The sequence below is a fragment of the Pseudonaja textilis genome, chromosome 1 (genome assembly GCF_049901715.1).
Source record: "Pseudonaja textilis isolate UNSWEBS1 chromosome 1, rPseTex1.2, whole genome shotgun sequence".
Taxonomy (NCBI): domain Eukaryota; kingdom Metazoa; phylum Chordata; class Lepidosauria; order Squamata; family Elapidae; genus Pseudonaja; species Pseudonaja textilis.
In genome coordinates, this window is record NC_141990.1 from 286285809 (window position 1) to 286307686 (window position 21878).

The following is a 21878-nucleotide window of genomic DNA, read 5'->3' on the forward strand; positions in this document are numbered from 1 at the left end:
TGAAAGCAATATTCTCATATACTGTACCATTCTTTCTGTTCCAGACTAGCAGGCTTGAAAGCCTGCAACTCTGATTGGCCCGCGAATAGCAGATCGTGATTGGTCACCGCAGACTGATCCGATTGGCTAGTAAACGGGCTGCCGCGATTGGCCCTGCCAAGAGCGGCAAACTCAAATCGCTTTCATTGGCTGCCTAGCCGCAGCCAGCCCTATAGAAGGGGCTGCTGCGGCTGGGATTCTTTGCTCAGATCTGAAGTCACTAATAAAGAGCTGTTGTTGTTATCTGAGTCTTGTCTCCGTTTCTGAACCATCCTCCCAGATCTAACACTGGCGACAAGGATGGGATGCGGAGGCAATGAAGTCTACTGGAATTGAGCTAGCTGAAGGAGCACATGGCTGACAGAGCGCAACAACGGCAACATGGCCAGCAGTGCTATACCACCCACCCCATTTGATCCAGCTAGCGAGGACTGGGACTCATATATGGACAGATTTCAAATGTTCCTAGAGTCCAACAACCTAAAAGATGCCATGCCCAGCAAGAAACGAGCCGTTTTTCTAACCCATTGTGGACCAGCCGTTTTTAAGATGGCTAAAGCCTTAGCAAAACCAGCTGAAGTTAAAACGATGGATTGGGACACCCTTGCTCCCATCCTGCACAACCATTACGCCCCAGCAGTACCGACTCTCATTTGCAGACACGAGTTCTATCAGAGGGACCAGCGTGAAGGTGAGAGCGTTGGGGATTTCATGGCAGACCTGAGGAACCTGGGCAGTTTATGTGGCTTCGCCAATCTCGAAGAAGCCATGAGAGACCGAATCGTCCTTGGCCTTAGAGATCCAACTGTCCAGAGCAAGATCATGGCCAAGGGAGACATCTCGCTTGCAGATTCCATAGCAGATGCCACCGCAGCTGAAGCCACTCGTAAATCAGCAGCACGAATGCGCTGAACCAGCGGAACCAACCGCCAACACACCAACGATGCTGGGAAACCTTCAGACAAGTACATATCGACCACCCATCATGAAGATGTTGAGTCATCCTCAGACAGCGAGGAGGAAGAAGTCCACAGACTCTGGTCAGAACGTGAGCAACGGGACCAGCAGGGTCGTAAACCCAACTACCAATGCGCCGGATGCGGGGGAAACCATCCTCGATCCGAATGCAGATTCTTAGACGCTATGTGTCGTTTTTGCGAAAAACGAGGGCATATTGCGAAAGTATGGAGAAACAAAAGGAATTCCAGCCCCAGACGGAGAGGGAGCAGCCCGAAAAGGAATGATGGCAACTCCACCACACAGAGGGACTGCCCTAGCAACCAGTGGAACAGACCAGTACAGCAGACCCTGAAGGTTTAACGGCACACCCAGACGAGAAGAGGCTCATCAAACCATCACCATCGGCCACGCTTCATCGCTAGATGCTAAAAAAATCCATGTAAAGGTCACCATCGAAAATAAACCTTGCATCATGGAAGTCAACTCTAGGTCCTCACTATCCATGGTATCCTGGAAAATGCTCAAGCAACTGATTCCCAACATCCGACGCCAAGACCTCAGCAGTCAGAGACTCATACTGAAAGATTATCAAGGCAACCGGATTCCAGTCGCAGGTACCCGCCATTTCCAGGTCTCTTTCAAAGGACATAATGCAATTCTACCACTCACCATTGTAGACAGAGACCGGCCAAGTCTATTGGGCCTTCAGTGGTTTGCGCCATTAGGAATTGGAATGGCTGGCATCCATCATATTGAAGACGATGACTGGGAGGCAGCCCTCGTCCACGATTTCCGAGAAGTGTTCAGCGAAAACTTAGACAAGTACAAAGGGTCCCCTATTTCATTTAATCTTTGCCCTGACATTGCGCCCATTCGCCTAAAGCCACGCCGAGTTCCCTTTGCTCTCAAACCCAAAATTGATGAGCAACTGGACAAATTAATTGCACAAGGTGTGTTAGAGCCCATTGACCACGCCCAATGGGAGACACCAATTGTCACCCCCATAAAGCCTGACGGGTCCTTGAGAATCTGTGGTGACTACAAGGCCACCCTCAATCACACGCTGCAGCAGAGCGCCTATCCGGTACCAGTCATTGAGCATCTCCTGCATTCACTTGGGGGTGGCAGAATATTCGCAAAATTAGATCTGGCCCAAGCGTATCAACAGCTGCCAGTTGATTCCGAAACTGCAGAAGCCCAAACTATAGTCACACATTGTGGTGCATTCAAATGCAACAGGCTCCAGTTTGGTGTAAGCGTAGCCCCAGGCATCTTTCAAAGGCGGATGGAGAGACTATTACAAGGCATAAAAGGGGTCGTGCCCTATTTTGATGACATACTAATAGCAGCCCCAACAAAAAGTCAATTAGAGAAATGCCTCAGAACAGTCCTACAAAGGTTCAAAGATGTTGGCCTCAAGGTTAAGAAAGAAAAGTGCCAGCTATGCACAGAAAGGGTGGAGTTTCTTGGCTATCTTCTTGACAAACAAGGAATCCACCCTACAGAAAAGAAATTGGCAGCTATCAAAAATGCCCCAAGACCTAAAAACAAAACTGACCTCCAAGCCTTCCTGGGACTTATTAACTTTTATAACATTTTCCTACCCCAGAAGGCGACTGTTGCTGAGCCCCTTCATAGACTACTCAATAAAAGGGCCTCCTGGATTTGGGGACGTCGGGAGGAACATGCCTTCCAGCAAGTAAAAGACCTCCTTACCTCTGATGCAGTGTTAATTCAATATAACGAGACACTCCCCTTGACTGTTACTTGTGATGCCTCACCATTTGGGGTGGGGGCCATCCTGAGCCACATCCTACCAAATGGCTCAGAGGCACCAATTGCATTTTTTTCAAGAACTCTGTCAAAAACAGAAAGAAACTATAGCCACCTAGATAAAGAAGCCCTTGCTATTGTCTTTGCGATTAAAAGGTTTCATGAATATGTATATGGGAGACCATTTTCTATTATCATGGATCATAAGCCATTACTTGGCATTCTGGCGGGCGACAAACCTACCCCACACATTCTCTCCCCCAGAATGACGCGATGGTCGGAATTCCTAGCTGCCTACGACTATCAACTAAAATATCGCCTGGGGAAATCTATTCCTCATGCTGATGCCTTGAGCCGCTCGCCACTAACCAAGCCACAGGAAGACCCAGCTCCCACGCTCCCAATACTACAAATTGAGACAATTCCCTCACCTCCACTAACGGCCCAGGACATCGCCTTTGAAACCAAAAGAGACTCTTGTTTGGCACGAGTTCTTGGCTGGGTGGAGAGGGGATGGCCAGAATACGAATCCAAGGAAACCTTTAAGCCATTCAAAAACAGACAGACAGAACTTTTCTCACAATGAGAGTGCATTTTATGGGGAGACCGAGTTGTCATACCAACTAAACTACAAAAAAAAGTCCTGCAAATGCTACATGATAGACACTCGGGCATCGTGCGTATGAAAGCGCTGGCAAGAAGTTACGCCTGGTGGCCAAGTATGGGCAAACAAATTGAATCCTGGGTCGCCTCTTGTAACAGATGCCAGGAAAACCACTCAGCCCCACCAAAAGCTCCACCAGCAGAATGGGAAACACCCAGGGGTCCTTGATCACGCATTCATATTGACTTTGCGGAACCTACTAGAGGCCACACTTTCCTAATAACTGCAGATGTGTATTCTAACTGGCTCGAGTTCAATAAAATGAAAACAACCACTACAGAGGCAGTCATTAAGAAATTGAACAGACTCTTTGCCACACACGGCCTACCTGATGTCCTGGTTTCTGACAATGGTCCCCAATTTACTGCCTTAGCCTTTGAACAATACCTAGCTGAACGGGGCATCCGACACACACTCACATCGCCGGCTCATCCAGCGGCGAATGGTAGGGCTGAACGAATGGTTCAGTTCAGAAAGAAAACCCTACAGAAAATGGAACAAGGTAATATCCACGATAAAGTCACTAGAATGCTGCTTCTTCAACACATCACACCTAACAGCATGACTAACAAGAGCCCAGCTGAACTCCTGATGGCCAGGAAACTCAGATCACCTCTAGACCGCTTGCACCCTGCCTACACCCCGGAAAAGCCCCTGGGTTCCAGCAGCAAGCATCGCGCCTTTAAGGTAGGAGACCTTATATTTGCAAAAAAAAATTCTGGGGATCTCCTCTGGATTCCTGCTCAAATAACTCAAGTCACGGGTCCCCGCTCCTACTGTCTACTGACCACTGATGGCAGAGCGTGGAAACGCCATATTGACCAGCTACGCTCCAGACTGACCACAACTTCCATCCCTGACCCCAACCTCGACACCAGGGGGGGAGGGGAAGCCGTGAGCCTGGAAATAGAACCAACACCTGTTTATTCTGAACTAACACCGAGATCACCACACTATAGCTTGCAATACTCACCAGCTGTAGTTGAACCTGGGCAGATGAACACTTCACCAAGAAGCAGCAGCCAAGCAGGTTTAGCGAGCCCAGGGAGCCATAGCAGTAGCAACGAAGTTGAGGACTCAATCACCCCGGGGGCATCAGAGGAGAGCCCCAACCATGGCACCGGTTCACCATTCCTGCTAGATCCAGCAAACAGTCCATCTGAACCTGAATTTGAACATGGACAATTGGAATTGCATAAGTCGGGTAGACAGGTGCGAAGACCTGCCTACCTGCGAGACTATATAACTCCACCCCTTAAACGGAACCGAGAGGGGAGGGGTGTTCCAGACTAGCAGGCTTGAAAGCCTGCAACTCTGATTGGCCCGTGAATAGCAGATCGTGATTGGTCACCGCAGACTGATCCGATTGGCTAGTAAACGGGCTGCCGCGATTGGCCCTGCCAAGAGCGGCAAACTCAAATCGCTTTCATTGGCTGCCTAGCCGCAGCCAGCCCTATAGAAGGGGCTGCTGCGGCTGGGATTCTTTGCTCAGATCTGAAGTCACTAATAAAGAGCTGTTGTTGTTATCTGAGTCTTGCCTCCGTTTCTGAACCATCCTCTCAGATCTAACACTTTCTTTTGATGAAGTCATTTTAGCCCATGGATAAAAACTCCTGCTGTACAATGGAAATATTGTATTTGCTAAGATCAGTGGCAGCAGTAGATGAGTACTATTACACGGAAAACAGGTACCACCTTTGAAAGTATTTTTGCCAGTTACTCAGTTGTCCTGTTTTCTTTTTCTTCTCTCCCTGAAAAGCTTAGCAACAAGATCCTCTGCTGCCTTCAATGACCTTTGGCACAAAGCAAACAGACTGTGTGCCTCAATGACTACTCTGACTGCTGAGGAGGGGAGGCAGAAGGCTATTAAAACAGGGAAGCCCTTAGTTTGCTGATCCTTGACAACCACAAGTTGCAGCCAGACTCTCAGGCATCACGGAAAAACCCAGAATTGGGGGGCTAGAATTTACATGTGGGTTTCAATTAAAACAAAGGTCTTTTTAATTGCTTTAAAACCATCTGTGTTAAATATACACACATCCAGTATAAATAAATACTTTTTGCTAACATTTTGCTCTGGCTATTTAATATACATTTATACATACAAACAGAGACATGCTTGTACTGACATCATAAAAATCAAACTAGAACCTTTCATGGAATGGATAAAGTGTATCATTAAAATAAAATGTTCATGAACTATGCAGTAAGTTTTGGGAATATTCTTTAATTTAACTAAGAAATATAATGTTAAAAACACCTTCCAAACATCCAGAATGAAAAGTAGTTTTAGCCTAATTTAAAAATCATCAGTCCAGAACTAAAGGTTTTCTTCCTAGAGAACAAAAGAAAGGAGGGTTCTTTCAATATTACAGGCACAAAGTCATGGTAGTCCTTGATAACAAAAATATTAGGATTCTGGTGGTCTCCTTTCCAGCTAAAGTTTGATTAAAAGGCATAAGCTTGCCTCTAGACAAGATGGGTGGACCTCAAATCAAATCAAATCAAATCCAAATCAAATCAAAAAACAAACAAGCACACTTCTGTGAAAGCTACAACTATAATGAGATGAGTTGTAGCTCACAAAATCTCCTACTTTTTAAAATAAGATCTGTTAGTTGGAAGAGGTGTTACACAATCCCTTCAGAGTGAAGAACAGATAGTAAAGAAAGAGGATAGAAAAAGAACAATAGTACCAAGAATTCAAAAGACCTACCCACTTCTAACTCAGCAACCGCCTGAACCTGCAGGAATAAAAAGTCAGGAAAATTAAGGCTCAGAATGAACTAAGACTTGCAGCAGATGCCAAAAATAACCAAAAAGAAAGTTTCTTTCAATATGTAAGGAACAAGAAAAAAGTAAAGGAAATTATTGGTCCACTGATTAGAGAAGATGGCAAGAGCAGCAGGAAGGAAGTATAAATGTTTAATACCTTCACACAAAACAAAACAAAATAGTTGAACCTACCAAAATCAACACATGGGAGACAGAACCATTTTAAATGAGATTAAATCGCCAGGACCAGATGGATCGCCAGGACTCCCAGAGTTCTGAAGGATCTGGCAGATGTAATCTTGGGGTCACTCACTGAACAAAATCTTTTACAGTTCCTAGAGCACGGGTGGAGGGGGAGTATCAGAAGATTAGAAAAAAGCTAATGTGGTTCCAATCTTCAAAACCAAACCAATTTGACATCAATGTCCAGGAAAATCCTGGAAGCAGCAGCAGATTTCTGAGCATTTAGAAATGAACAAAGCCATTACCAAAAACCAGTGTGTGCTTGTTAAAAACAGATCATGTCAACAAACCATATTGCCTTCTTTGATAAAGGCACGAAATTAATGGAACAGGGAAACACTTGGGATATAGTATACTTAGACTTCAGTAAGGCATCTGACAAAGTAGACCACAAGCTACTTTATGGTCATATAGAACAATGTGGGATAACATCATCTCCAAATAGATTCACAAATGGCTGACCAACCATACTTGGCATATAGTCTTCAATGGAAAATTATCTACATGGAAGAAAGTATGCAGTGGGGTATCTCAAGGTTCTGTTTGGGGGCCAATGCTCTTCAACATCTTCAATGCTCTTTGGGTGAAAACTCGCTAAAGAGAGATCCTGAAACGAAAGAGAAATTTCCTGACAGTGAGAATGATAAGCCAATGAAACAGCTTGTCTCTTGGAGTTGTGGGTGCACCTTCACTGGAGGCTTTCAAGAAAGGATTGGACATTTGTATGGCATGATATAAAGTCTTCTGTTATGGAAGATGTTTATGTGTTTATTTATACAATGTCTCAATTGTCAAAGCTACTCTAGGTAACATATAAAGAGGAAAAGCAATTTAAAGCAGGCATAAACATAGCTAACAATAAGAAAACACAAAGCAACAACTGAAGGAAAATAAATACCCTTCCAGGCATTTCCTTTCACTTGCTGTTTTTTTGAGGTAGGCAGTGTTACAAAAGTAGTCATTGAGACTTCAAAAAGAAGGAATATGTGCACTCTCTGGTCTTCATGAGGCACAATTTTTCTATAGTTTGTCCTCAAAATATCAGATATGTAGGAGATAAACTGCTACACTGATCCTGGGTTAGGAAAACATTATTGTGCAGTGCTTATCACCAAACATTATACTCTTCAGGGAAATCAAGGAAGACAAACAAAAGATTAGGAACTGGGATGATTAATTTTATTATTAATTAGGCTGTTGGTTTATTTATGTAACCACTGATGTGTATAGCTTTGTAAAGGCATGTAAAAAGATGACTTGGTTGCCCTAAGGCACTAACAATCTGAATTATATACATACATAAAACCTAAATGCCTATTTATATCTATGAGGCAGGGGAAGGGTTTTTTTTTAACCTTCCCTGAACCAGGAGTATAAGAATCCACAATGGCAAAAGTACCACTTAGAGCAAGGAAAGCAGTTTTCAAACGTTAGGAGAGTCTGAGGGAATTGGACTCACAGCAATAAAGAGTTCTATTTTGGAATAAGCAAACCTATGCAGAGCAGAGAAAAACATAAGAAATACAAGGCGCATAAATTAATGGTGTTAAATTAAAGAAGGGAGGGAAGAAGGAAGGGAGGAAGGAGCTAAAACAGGTTTATGCCAGCATTGTTCATTAGGTGTTTCAATACTCTTTTAACCTTGTAAATCATTTCATTTTTACTACATTCATATACCACTTCATACATTACCTTTTGCTTTTTAAACTTCTCACTTCTGTTCCTAATAATCTTCTCAAATCCATTTTACCAGGACTTTCTCAGTCTTTTCCTCATAGAATGGCTATTATGAGAAAAACAGGAAACAGAAGTATTATGTTAACCTTAAGTTGTACAAACTAAAAGCAGAATATAAATATAAAAATAAATAAAAATACTCATTCTTCCTTCCTTGGCTTGGAATTTAATCCCCACCAATCCTCTCTAGGACCAAACCACTTCAATGTACTTATATTGGTCATTTACTTTTGTATTCAGTCCACATTCATTCAACCTATCCCCCTTAATTTAATTGATTTAATTGATATAATAAACTCACTTCCATACTACAGTTATTCATAGCCATTGTGGCTATTTTTGACATTTATTCTTTGCAACAAATTACATATTAACTACTACCTTTGTACCAGTACTTTTGTACATCTTAGATCTTCATCATTCATTTTCCATTACACAAATTCACCTCCTTCTCCTTGCTCTAGATTTGTTGCCATGTATGTATAACTTCAATCCATTGTCCATGTCGAACCAGCTACTGCTTTGGTCTTTGACATATTATTATTCAGATCAGTATTCTGCACTGCATCAAACTGCTTAGTTAACACTCAGATAGGTGAAGCATTACCTGCCTGCAAAAGTGTACATACATTCACATCCCTAACCACCACACCTCTTCAAGCATTCTTTATACATTAATCCATAAATAAAGAAAACTACAGATATAGACATATTCATCTCTTACTCTCTGCTTTTTCATTCTCACACATACCTTGCCTCTTACATTATATTCTTATCATATTCAGCCACTAATTTTATTCACCGCCTAGTCACATGTTGACTTCAATAGCTATAGAAATCCAATTTTAAAATACAATAACTTTCCACCAAGTTTATACAAAACATTCCATGATTCTAATCTATTAAGTGTATCACTTCCACTAAATGAAATAATATACAGTAACTCAAACCCATATACTTTTTGATGACTTACTGAATAACAAAAATCTGATTTGTGCTCACTCTGCCCTACAAAATCCCACTCCAATTCCCAAATATTCACTGTCATCTTTTGTGCCGTAGAATACTGTTAAACAAATTCTCAGGTATACCTAATAAATTAATTCCCCTGCAGATTTACATTTATTCTTGCTATATTTCCTTTTGTAAAAGGGAACAGTAATGCCATTCTTCTTATCATGAAGTACAGAAACTATCTTCATACATATTGATCATGTTGCACAGATATTCCACTTTTTACTCTGCATTTTAATATTTCTACAGTGATATTGTCAGCTGTTCATCCGATATTGAGGGGGTGAACCATAAGATACCAACTCACCTGTGTAGCTTCAGTGAAGTTTTTATTTGTCTCCCACACCACAACAGGTAACAGTGATCAAATTACGTTTAAAGTCAGCTCTGGTTTTTGTTGCAACCCAGAGCTGTATTTATACATGTTATACCTTGGATAATAACATAATTACTATAACCACTTTCTGGCTGCCTTCGCTGCCTGACATCTGACATCCTTAAAGAAACATGGTAACTGCACCTTTCCCCTGCTCGGTGATTCCATGCACCCCCGTAAAAATTCACCCCATCCCCCCCTTTGCCCCACACCATTATTGCACCACCACCCTCTTGACATCCAGCCATGAATCATCATTATTGCACCACTCCTTGACAGGAAGTTTGTTAAGTTTGAGCAATGAGAGGCTGAACCAGAGCATGAGTGCAACAATACTTTATTAAATAATAAAGGGCTGACCGTGCTTGCCAAGCCTGGAACTGGCTCGCAGCAATCAGCGACTGGTTGGACCCCGCAGCCTGCTTTTATAGCTGGCTGCTGGGGAGAACCAACCAATGAGGAAAGGGGGAAGAACGCCCACTCAAAGTGAGTGGACCTGAGTGAGAACTCCTGGAGTTCTCAGGACATAACACCCCTACCCCCCAGCTGTGAACATGCATAGTCTTTGAGGTAGGCAGGAGGTTTATGTTGGCGCCCGGAACGGCGTAGTTCTGGAACATTGTCTGTCCGTCCGGGGTCTGCCTGGGCAGGCAGAGGCGGCAAAGTGTCACCAGTGTGCCCCTCGGGTTGGGCCTGCCCTGAGCTCGTAGGGTTGCTCACTGGGGATGTGCTCTCGAAGGCTGGATCGGGCTGGTCAACTGTCTGGGCGCTGCTGTCTGTGCTCGGGCTTTCGGAACCGGTTGTAGGTGTGAACTGATCGCTGGGCGTGATGTGGATGTGAGGCTGAGGATGAAGCCTCCCCTCGTCTAGGGTCTCTGGGTCCCTGCTGGCGATGGTGCTGAGGCGTCTGCGCAGTTGGTCTATGTGCCTTCTCCAGACGCGGCCATCCTCCAGTCTGACCCGATATGACCGCGGCCCGGTGATGGCTATGATCTCGCCCGGGATCCACAGGGGGTCTCCAGCGAAGTTCCTCGCGAAAACTGGCTCCTGTAAGATAAAATGTCTGACCCCGATGAGGAAGCGAGGGAGAGTCAGGGCAGTATTGTGGGTGTAGTCTGTCCAATACAGTCCTCAGGCGCCTGCCCATCAGGAGCTCAGCTGGGGACTTATTGGTGACTGAACAAGGAGTTGAGTGCTGGCTCATCAGGAACCGCGAGAGTTTGTGGTGCCAGTCATCTTTGTTGAACCTTGCCAGGGCTTCTTTAGTGGTCCTGACGGCCCTTTCAGCCAGCCCATTACTGGCAGGGTGAAATGGGGCTGTGAAAATGTGGCGGATACCCAGGTTGGCAGCGAAGCAGCTGAACTCAGTCGATGCGAACTGTGGGCCATTATCGGAGACGATGGAGTCGGGTAGCCCGTGCGTAACGAACAGGCGTGTCAATACGTTGGTGATTGCTAGTGTGGTGGTCGTGGATAGCTGTGCTATGTCAATCCACTTGGAATAAGCGTCCACGACCACCAGGAACATCTTCCCATGCAGAGGGCCCGCTAGGTCGATGTGGATTCTAGACCAAGGAGCGCTGGCATTTTCCCATCTAGCAGGGGTGGCAATGGGGGGAGCAGGGCGTTCCCTTATCGCCGGCCGATCGCTCTCTCTGGGCTGCGGATCGGCGGCTAGTGACTCAGCGGTTGCATGGTGCTACTGGTAGCCATCCCATCCTTGTCGCCAGTGTTAAGTTTGAGCAATGAGAGGCTGAACCAGAGCATGAGTGCAACAATACTTTATTAAATAATAAAGGGCTGACCGTGCTTGCCAAGCCTGGAACTGGCTCGCAGCAATCAGCGACTGGTTGGACCCCGCAGCCTGCTTTTATAGCTGGCTGCTGGGGAGAACCAACCAATGAGGAAAGGGGGAAGAACGCCCACTCAAAGTGAGTGGACCTGAGTGAGAACTCCTGGAGTTCTCAGGACATAACAAAGTTGATGTCAGTCATTTGAGGAATTTTCATCATAACGCCAACGTGGTAACACAATGTAAGGTAAGTAAAAGACTATGGTTGTATTGCATCTCGGCTGTCTTGGCTTCGGTCCATTTTTCATTGGAGTCATGACAGGCGGCCCCCTCTACCAAAATTCTGCCTAGAATATAAGAACACATTAGACAAAGGGATAATGATGTATAGGGGTTATACAACAGGCCCTGGTTTATCAGGATGAAGGCTGGGGAATCTTTGTCTCAGTCTATCTGCCCATATATCCACCTCTTTCACCCAGGATTCCTCTGATTTGGGATACCCTTTCCATTGCACTAGGTATTGAATAGTATGTCTTCGTATTCTAGAATCTAGTATTCTATCTATTTCAAATTGTTCTGCTTCTCCACGTACTGGTTTCATAGGAATCTCATCGTTTCTATTGACACTTATTTTTAGTAAATTTGTATGAAAAATGGGATGAATCCACCCTAGCCATGATGGTAATTTGAGTTTAACTGTCACAGGGTTGATTACTCTTACTATATCAAAAGGGCCTAAATATTTTGGACCCAGTTTCCAGCTGTTCAGTTTTAATTTTATATATTTGGTAAAAAGATACACTTTTTCTCCCACCTGGAAGGGTTTAATATTCTGTCATGTTTTGTTTGAGCTTTTTCTAAGGCTTTTTGTAGATTATTCCAACATCCTTGTATTTTTTCTGACCATTCTTTAACACCAGATAGGTCTTCTTCTTGACAGGTGAACTCTGGAATTGGGCCGAATTCTATACTATCTACTATATAGAATGGACTGTACCCAGTACTGCTATACAGTGCATTATTGTAAGCAATTTCAGTGAATGGTAATAAATCTACCCATTCTCTTTGTTGATGTGAGATATACGATCTTAAATATCTTTCGATCATGGCATTTTCTCTTTCTGTGACTCGGTTTGTGCTTGGGTGGTATGCCGAGCTGAGTCCCTGAGAAGAACCCATCAAAACGAGGAATGCCTTCCAAAATCATGCCGTGAACTGCACCCCTGTCAGATATTATTCTTCTGGGCACCCCATGTAATCTATACACTTGTGTCACAAACATGTCTGCCAATCGTCTAAAACCGATTTCCCACCAAATGGTGGGCTTCCAACGATCCAACCATACTAAACCTAAAATAACTGCCTCTCACATTTCCGATACTACAATGAACCTTAATTGTTCCCAATGGGCTCCAATTTCTAATCGAATAGGAACGGTCATCATCATAGCCGGTACTCCCCCTAACAATGACCCATCAACCTGCTCGAACTCCATGGGGGTAGGAAGGGGTTCTAATGGCACATGCAATTCATCCACCACACGTTGACTAATCAGACATCTGGTACATCCAGTATCTATCAATGCTCCATATCGGCCTCTAAGTCCTACATTATCTAACACTATAGGTATTATAAATGGCCTAACAGTAGAGCTTACCATGGTGTCTTCTCGGCTGTCATCACCACTGTCATACAGTCCTGATACAACTCTTGGCTGATGCTGTTACTGTATTGCTTCATCTCTCATGTGGCTGGAGCTATTGATGGTTCTTTTTGTGTGACACCCTGTGATTTTTCACGATTACTAACTCCCCTGCCACTATATCCAATTTGTGAAACAGTTCCGAAAGGACCCCTCACTGTTTGCTTCATATGTCCTGTATCTATTGTAGTACATTCAAATGCCCTATATCCCAATATATTACAACGAAAACACCTAAGATTTAAATGACCCCTGGTATGGTTGGCCACAATTCCTTGCACACCCCTTCCTATTCCCACATTAGTCCCAACCGAACCAGTTTTTTGTGGAACTTCAGATTTCTAAATTCCTTCAACCCTACGTTTAATTCTACAACAGTTTTATACCAGTCTGTTATTCATTGGGGCACACCCCTATAGAGACAAGCCTGTCATAATCCTCGATCTAAACCGGCCCTGACTTCCCTAATCAATAGATGTTCTCAGTTTCCCAGCCAATGGCCTGAACCCCTTGACATATTCAACAGCTGGTCTTCCATTCTGTTTTAAGGCCATTATTGCTTCCTCAGTCTGGTGTACTCTAGACTTATCCTCAAATTGATTATGAAGTGAATCCAAGAATAACCCTACATCAATCAATTCTCTAGCACGGGCACAATGCAATTCTGCCACCCAATCTGCTGCATCTCTGGTTAACACTCCAGTAATTGCTACTATCATTGACCATTGGGAGGGGTAATATGTTGCATATAATTCCAAATGATTTACTATTGGCTGAGAAATAAAGCTATGTGATCGGGATTTCCATCAAAAGAAGTTTGCAGTGGGGGTGGACCCCATACCATGCGCTGTTCCCAGTGGCCAGCCTTCTGGGAGATCCCCAAGATCCTTCCTGCGGTTCACGTCGAGGTAAGGACTCTGAATGTTCGCCACTAGATGTCATGTGTGTGGCTCCTCTTCTTCTGGGCTCTGAACCCCCCCCCACCTCTGCAAATGAGGAATCAAACCCGGCTAAAAGTCATGTGTTGTTCTTCTATGGATATGGTCTCTTTCATCCCGGGGCAGAGAACTAAAGAAAGAACGCTTCCCCAAGGATGTTTGGTGTTATGGCTGCTGATACTCAATTCCCCATATTTTACATGGAGAAGTTCAAGAGTACTAGCTCCAAGGCTGGATGGTGATGTGCTCCAGTCGTCTCCCTCACCTATCTTCCTTTCTCTCCACTTCTCAAAGGTGTCAGTGTGTACATGGACATGAGTAGGAAGCTTATTCCGAAGAAACCCCATGTTAAGTCAAATCCACTCCTCCATCCTAGCCGAGTTTTTGGTCACACCACCTTTTGCAAACTGTCATTGGTTCCTCTGTCCAAACCTCCCGTTCCTTCAGCGGGTGGGACATTATCCGCAACAACACTAGCACCGTCAGTTCCCAGCTGGCTCTCCTCCTCCTCCTTCCTGGACTCAAACTGCAATTCATCCTCCCTATCTTTACCTTCAGCCCTAGTTTGTCGCTCCTAGGATTCCAAAGGAACAGAAGCCTCTGGAGGAATTACACGGTGTGAAGGAAGAGAGCTGACTTTCTCTGTCAGCTGTTTGTCCGATATTGAGGGGGTGAACGACAAGATACCAACTCACCTGTGTAGCTTCAGTGAAGTTTTTATTCGTCTCCTACACCACAACAGGTAACAGCAGTCAAATTATGTTTATAGTCAGCTCTGGTTTTCATTGCAACCCAGAGCTGTGTTTATACATGTTATACCTTGGATAATAACATAATTACTATAACCACCTTCCGGCCACCTTCATTGCCTGACATCCGACATCCTTAAAGAAACATGGTAACTGCACCTTTCCCCTGCTCGGTGATTCCATGCACCCCTGTAAAAATTCACCCCATCCCCCATTTGCCCCACACCATTATTGCACCACCACCCTCTTGGCATCCAGCCATGAATCATCATTATTGCACTCCTTGCCAGGAAGTCGATGTCAGTCATTTGAGGAATTTTCATCATAACGCCAACGTGGTAACATAGTCAATGTAAGGTAAGTAAAAGACAATGGTCGTATCTCATCTCGGCTGTCGCAGCTCCAGTCCGTTCTTCATTGGAGTTGTGACAGATATCTCCTATATTGCAGCTTTACTCCACCCTTTCACATGACTATAATTCCCAAAGAAATCTCTAAAGTACTCCTTTCAGCATTCCCTCATTTTAATTTCATCCCAAATGATTTCATAATTTTTATTTCTAATTCCATTCACCCTGCTGGAGATTTTGTGTTTAACTCCATTCAGCCATTTCCAAAATGATTATTTCCATCAAAACCACTTTGCATTTTTTCTGCTTCATTAATCTCACATTGTACATTATGTTTCATAGCTTTAGCTGTACTTTCAATGCAGCATTTCTGGTAATGCCAAAGACAGTAGTGGTCAGTTTTGACACATTTTGACCAGAATGCCACAAACATAATGAAAGCCAAATCTCATCCCTCACACTCACAGTGTTCTATCCAACGTAGATTCTATAATCTACAGACTATTTGCAAGTCAACGTATACTTGTTGTCTGTATCCTATTAACTAAGAAATATATGTTCTATAGTGACATACATCCAGGATGCAAATTATATGCTAAGTAAGAGGTCTGTAATTGAATCTCTCCCCACTTTCCCAAATACTAAGAAGTTTCCAGACATAATAGTTGGTTAGAAGTGGTTTCTACTGGAAGGAGAAATTAGTGGTAAGTAATGTTATTTTTGTGATGTTCAATTTATATACAAAACATGAGTGGAATCATTCAATATAAGATGCTTCCAAGTAACAGTTCCATTTCCTCATATCAGATTATCATACAGAAAAGATTCCTTCAGTCTATAAGATTATAGCTTGTATCTCTCAGATCTCTCTCCCTTTCCCTCACCAAATTATTATGGTGGGTCTCACTGTCTTCCAGATTGTTGAATAGAATAGAATAGAATAGAATAGAATAGAATAGAATAGAATAGAATAGAATAGAATAGAATAGAATACTTTATTGGCCAAGTGTGATTGGACACACAAGGAATTTGTCTTGGTGTAAATACTCTCAGTATACATAAAGAAAAGGTACATTCGTTAAGAATCAAGAATCATAACGCACAACACTTAATGATAGTCATAGGGTACAATCAGCAATCAAATCCTACTAGAAAACAGTCAAGTGGGAGGCGATGGGTGATAAGGAGTAGTGAGAAGATTAACAGTAACAGTACTTTGTAAATAGTTGAACAGTGTTGAGGGAATTATTTGTTTAGCAGAGTGATGACTTTCGGGAAAAAACTGTTCTTGTGTCTAGTTGTTCTGGTGTGCAGTGCTCTATAGCGTCGTTTTGAGGGAAGGAGTTGAAACAGTTTGTGGCCAGGATGTGAGGGGTCTATAAATATTTTCACAGCCCTCTTTTTGACTCGTGCAATATACAGATCCTCAATTGAAGGCAGGTGGGTAGTAATTGTTTTTTCTGCAGTCCTAATTATCCTCTGAAGTCTGTGTCTGTCCTGTTGGGTTGCAGAACCATACCAGACAGTTATAGAGGTGTAGATGATAGATTCAATAATTCTTCTGTGGAACTGTATCAGCAGCTCCTTGGGCAGTTTGAGCTTTCTGAGTTGGAACAGAAAGAACATTCTTTGTTGTGCTTTTTGATGATGTTTTTGATGTTAAGTGTCCATTTTAGGTTATGCGATATAGTAGAACCTAAAAATTTGAAGGTCTCTACTGCTGATACTGTGTTGTCTAGTATTGTAAGAGCTGGTAGTATAGGAGGGTTTCTTCTAAAGTCTACTACCATTTCTACAGATTTGAGTGTGTTCAGTTCCAGATTGTTCTGGTTACACCACGAGGCAAGTTGTATAACCTCCTGTCTGTATGTAGATTCATCGTTGTCTCGAATGAGATCAATCACTGTTGTGTCATCAGCAAGCTTCAGTATTTTAACAGATGGATCGTTTGAGATGCAGTCATTGGTATATAGGGAGAAGTGGAGATAGCACACAGCCTTGGGGGGGGGCTGTGCTGATTGTACAGGTATTAGATGTAATTCTGCCTAGCTTCACCTGCTGCTTCCTGTCTGTTAGGAAACTTATGATCCACTTACAAGTGTGTTCAGGTACCGCTAGTTGGTTTAATTTACTTAGAAGAGTGTCTGGAATAATGGTATTGAATGCTGAACTGAAGTCTACAAAGAGGACCCTCGCATAGGTAGTTGGAGATTCAAGGTGTTGTAGGATGTAATGCAGAGCCATGTTAACAGCATCATCTGTCGATCTATTTGCTTGGTATGCAAACTGCATGGGATCTAACAGCGAATCCGTGATGGTTTTCAGGTGGGACAGCACAAGCCTTTCAAAGATTTTCATAACTACAGATGTTAGAGCAACTGGTCTGTAGTCATTCAGTTCCTTGATGGAGGGCTTCTTTGGCACTGGGATGATGGTAGAATGTTTGAAGCAGGAAGGAACATAGCACATCTCTAGTGATCTATTGACGATTCAGGTGAAGATGGGGGCCAATTGGTCAGCACAGACTTTTAAGCAAGAAGGACTTATCTTGTCTGGCCCTGGTGCTTTTCCTGGCTTCTGTCTGTGTAATAGATCTTGCACTTCTTTTTCTGTGATCACCAGAGGTTGTGAGCCCAATGGATTGGGGCCAGTTGTAAGAGGCTTGGCTGTTGTTGGTATGTTTGAGATGTTGGTTGTGGAGATAGATGGCTATAGTTTCTTTTCAAACCTGCAGTAAAACACATTCAGGTCATCTGCTAGTTGTTGATTTCCTTCTGCCTGGGAAGGAGACTTGCTGAAGCCAGTGGTGTTTTTAAGAGTTTTCCACATGTTTGCTGGTTCATTTGTTGAGAATTGATTCTTTAACTTTTCAGAGTAGCTTCTTTTTGCTGCTCTGATCTCTCTTGTTAACATGTTTCTGGCCTGGTTGTATAGCATTCTGTCACCTTTTCTGTAGGCTTCCTCTTTGGTACGACATAGCTGCTTCAGTTTAGCTGTGAACCAAGGTTTATTGTTACTATATATTTGCAGGTTCCTTGTTGGCACACATTAGTCTTCGCAGAAGCTAACAGATGATGTTACAGTATCTGTGAGCTCATCTAGTTCTGCAGAGGCATCTTCAAAAACATTCCAATCAGTGCAATCAAGGCAGTTTCAGCTTTGCCTCATCCGACCAAGTCTTCACTGATTTAATTGTTGGTTTAATGGTTTTAAGTCTTTGTCTATAGGCAGGTACAAGGTGAATCATGCAGTAGTCAGAGTGTCCCACAACTGCTCATGGTAAAGACCTATAAGCCTTTTTTACTGTTGTGTAGCAGTGGTCTAATGTATTTTTGCCTCTGGTGGGACAATTTACATGCTGGAAATATTTTGGGAGCTCTTTCCTTAAACATGCTTGATTGAAATCTCCTAAAATGATAGGAAGGGAACCTGGGTGCTTGGTTCAGCCTCCATAATTTGATCAGCAAGAATTTGTAATGCCTTGTTTACACAGGCTTGTGGAGGAACATACACAGCTATTAGGAGAAATGAGGAGAACTTACGTGGAGAGTAAAATGGCTTGCAGTTGATGTGTAAAGACTCTACGTTTTCATCACAAAACTTATATATTACAGTTATATCCTGAAACCAGCTGTTGTTGATATATAAACATAATCCTCCACCCTTTGTTTTACCTGATGCCTCTTCAATTCTGTCTGATCTAAATGTCTGAAATCCTGGGATATATGGTGTTGTCCCCATGAATTTGTGGATTAAGCCAGGTTTCAATAAAAGAACAGCTGAATTCTGAAAATCAGAATTCCATCTATTTAAGAGATGAATTTCATCCATCTTGTTAGCCAGTGAGCATAAATTAGTCAGAAAGATTGAAGGGAGAGGAGTTTTTTTTTCCCCTATTCCTTAGTCTGTTAAAAATTCCTGCTCATTTACCTCGTCTCCTCTTCCGGTGTAGTTGCTTCTTTGCTTTCTTTGTTGTAATCCATAGCACCGGGGGAATTGGTTAGAATCTCCTCCGTGTTTGCAAAGACAGGTGGGGGTGGGGAATCAGAAAGCTGCTCCTTAGGGAAACATTGCCTAATTCTCAGCAGATGGTCTTGTGAGTATGAAATCCGTAGTTAATTGCAGATAGTAATAAGGAATAAAGAAACCATTAAGAGAGCATTTCACTGAGGCAGCCATCATCGGTGCCATCTTGGCTGGATTAAGATTGAATTTGGCATTTTTATCCATTGAGTCCTTTCCAAAGAACTGGATTAGGTATATGTTGTTGTTTGATGGTGTTAAATTTATTATTGCAGGATGTTAAGTTCCAAGTAAAACTTTGTTTTCAATCTTTATATATTTGCAACTTTTCTTCCAGTAGTCCTAAAGCTGCTGACCTTGGTGATCAGCCAACAGTTCTGAGTCCTATAGCCGAAACGACAGGTAGAATAGAGAACAGGTAGAGTCAGGTAGAATATTCCAGACATTGACCACTCTGTTGCTGAAGTCGTAATTTCTGCAATCAAGTTTTGTGCGATTAACCTTGAGTTTGTATCTATTGTTTGCTCTTGTGTTGTTATGGTTGAAGCTGAAATATTAATTGACAGGTAGGACATTGCAATGTATGATTTTGTATGCTATACTTAGATCGGACCGAAGGTGGCGTAGTTCTAGATTTTCTAGGTCTAGAATTTTGAGTCTGGTGGCATAAGGTATTCTGTAATGAGTAGAGGAGTGGAGAACTCTTCTTGTGAAATATTTCTGGACTTTCTCAACTGTGTTAATATCAGATATGTAATGTGGGTTCCAGACTGATGAGCTGTATTTGAGTATTGGTCTAGCAAATGTTTTGTATGCTCTAATGTTACCAGAGAAAAAGCTACATAAGATTAGGTTAACGACTGTTAATGCCTGTTTGGCTATGTAGTTACAGTGGGCTCTAGCACTTAGATCATTAGAGATGAATACTCCAAGATCCTTGACAGAGTTTGGATCATCAACAAGGTCTTGACTATTCAGCCTGTATTTTATTTTCTGATTTTTTTTGCCAATATGTAGGACAGAGCATTTATTTGTTGAGATTTGAAGTTGCCATTTGTTTGACCATTCTGATACATAGTCAAGGTCTTTTTGAAGGGTAGCAGTATTGTCTGTGGTGTTGAATAGCTTAACATCATCAGCGAAGAGAATACAGTTGCTCTAATATGATCACAGAGGTCATTTATGTAGAGTATGAAAAGAGTTGGTCCTAGAACACTGCCTTGGGGGACACCACTGTTGACAGGTACAGAATTTGATAGGACACTCCCAATTTTGACCACTTGTTTTCTGTTTGACAGGAATGCTTCTATCCAGTTATGCAGTTGTCCAGAGATACCATAAGATTTTAGTTTTAGGAGTAGTTTGTTGTGTACCACTGAATCAAAGGCTTCACAGAAGTCTATGTAGATTGCATCTATTGCTTTGCCCTGATCGAGTTGTGTAGTCCAAATGTTTTTGCAGTGTAAGAGTTGCAGATCACATGATAGTTTTTGTGAAACCAAATTGTTTATTAGAGAGTAGGTGTTTGTTTCTAAGTGGAGGATGATGGATTGGTTAATAATTGATTCCATGACTTTACAGGTGATGCATCATAAAGAGATTGGTCTGTAATTTTCAACTAGGTTAGGGTCTCCCTTTTTGAAGATGGGGATGACTGTGGCTTGTGACCATAGTTTTGGCAAGGACCTGGTCCTGAAAGATTTTTCAAAGATTATGTTTAGAAATTCGGCTATGGCAGTGGATAGCTTTTTTAAGAAGTAGGGTCATATTCCATCTGGTCCAATAGATAGTGGTGGTTTTAGATTGCGTAGTGCTTTTTCAACATTGTCTTCTGTAAAATCAATATGTATTAGATCATTGTAGTTGTCTATGGTTCGACTAGGAAATACTGGGCATGAACCATTGTTGTTTACAAATATTGAGCCAAAGAATGTGTTAAAGAGGTTGGCTTTAATAGTGTCGTTGTTGCAGTCTTTACCATTAGGTCTTTTCAGGGGTGGGATGGACCTTGAGTCTTTTAGTTTGTTATTTACAAAATTGTAGAAAGTGCGGGTGGAATTGGTGCCTAGAGGGTTTTCATCTTATTTAATGTGATAATTGGTGCATTCAGTTTTTATCTGGTGGCATAAATTTTTGTATCGGCTTTTGAAGTTGGCAACGTGACCAGATTTGTTTTTCCACCAAAGTGATTTCTTTTTGGATTGAAGCTTCCTTATTGTTATGGGTAATTTGTTTTTTTCTGGTTTTGGGAGTTGTTATTGGTACATATAGTTTGATGACTCTTTTGACTTCAAGTAAAAATATGTTGTAATGGTCTTCTACAGTATTGTATCCAGTGAATAGAAATTGCCAATCAAGGGATGAGAGGTTGTTGTTTATAAAATCATAGTTGCTTTTTTTGAAGTTATAATTGGGGATTCCGTCGTTGTGATGATTTTTGTGTGGATGTATGTTGAGACAAAAGTCAGTCATGTTGTGGTCACTGTTGGAAAAGGGTTCTTTAATTTGTATTCCATAAATTGAACTCAAACTATTGCAGAAGATGAGATCGAGGCAGTTGTTAAGTCTAGTGTTGTTGGTTACTTGTTGTTCTAGTCCCAGATTTGTTACTGCATTGTAGAAGGTTGCATGTGTGGGTTCATATTCATATGGTTTATGAGAGGCTCTTTTGTCTGATAAGACCTGTCTGGTATATTTAAACCTCTGGCATAGTTCTCATCCTCCAGAGATGACACAAGCT

General features: G+C 42.4%; 1 long non-coding RNA gene across 1 annotated transcript in view; it reads right to left on the bottom strand.

The window, feature by feature from the left end:
- Nucleotides 1-21878, bottom strand: part of LOC148128239 (uncharacterized) — a 116832-nt gene that overhangs the window by 5201 nt on the left and 89753 nt on the right. The window contains exons 4-5 of the long non-coding RNA XR_015741103.1: nucleotides 8147-8237; nucleotides 5697-5771 (exon numbers count right to left, since the gene is read on the bottom strand). This is a non-coding gene — a long non-coding RNA (uncharacterized LOC148128239). The remainder of the gene's footprint in view (nucleotides 1-5696; nucleotides 5772-8146; nucleotides 8238-21878) is intronic.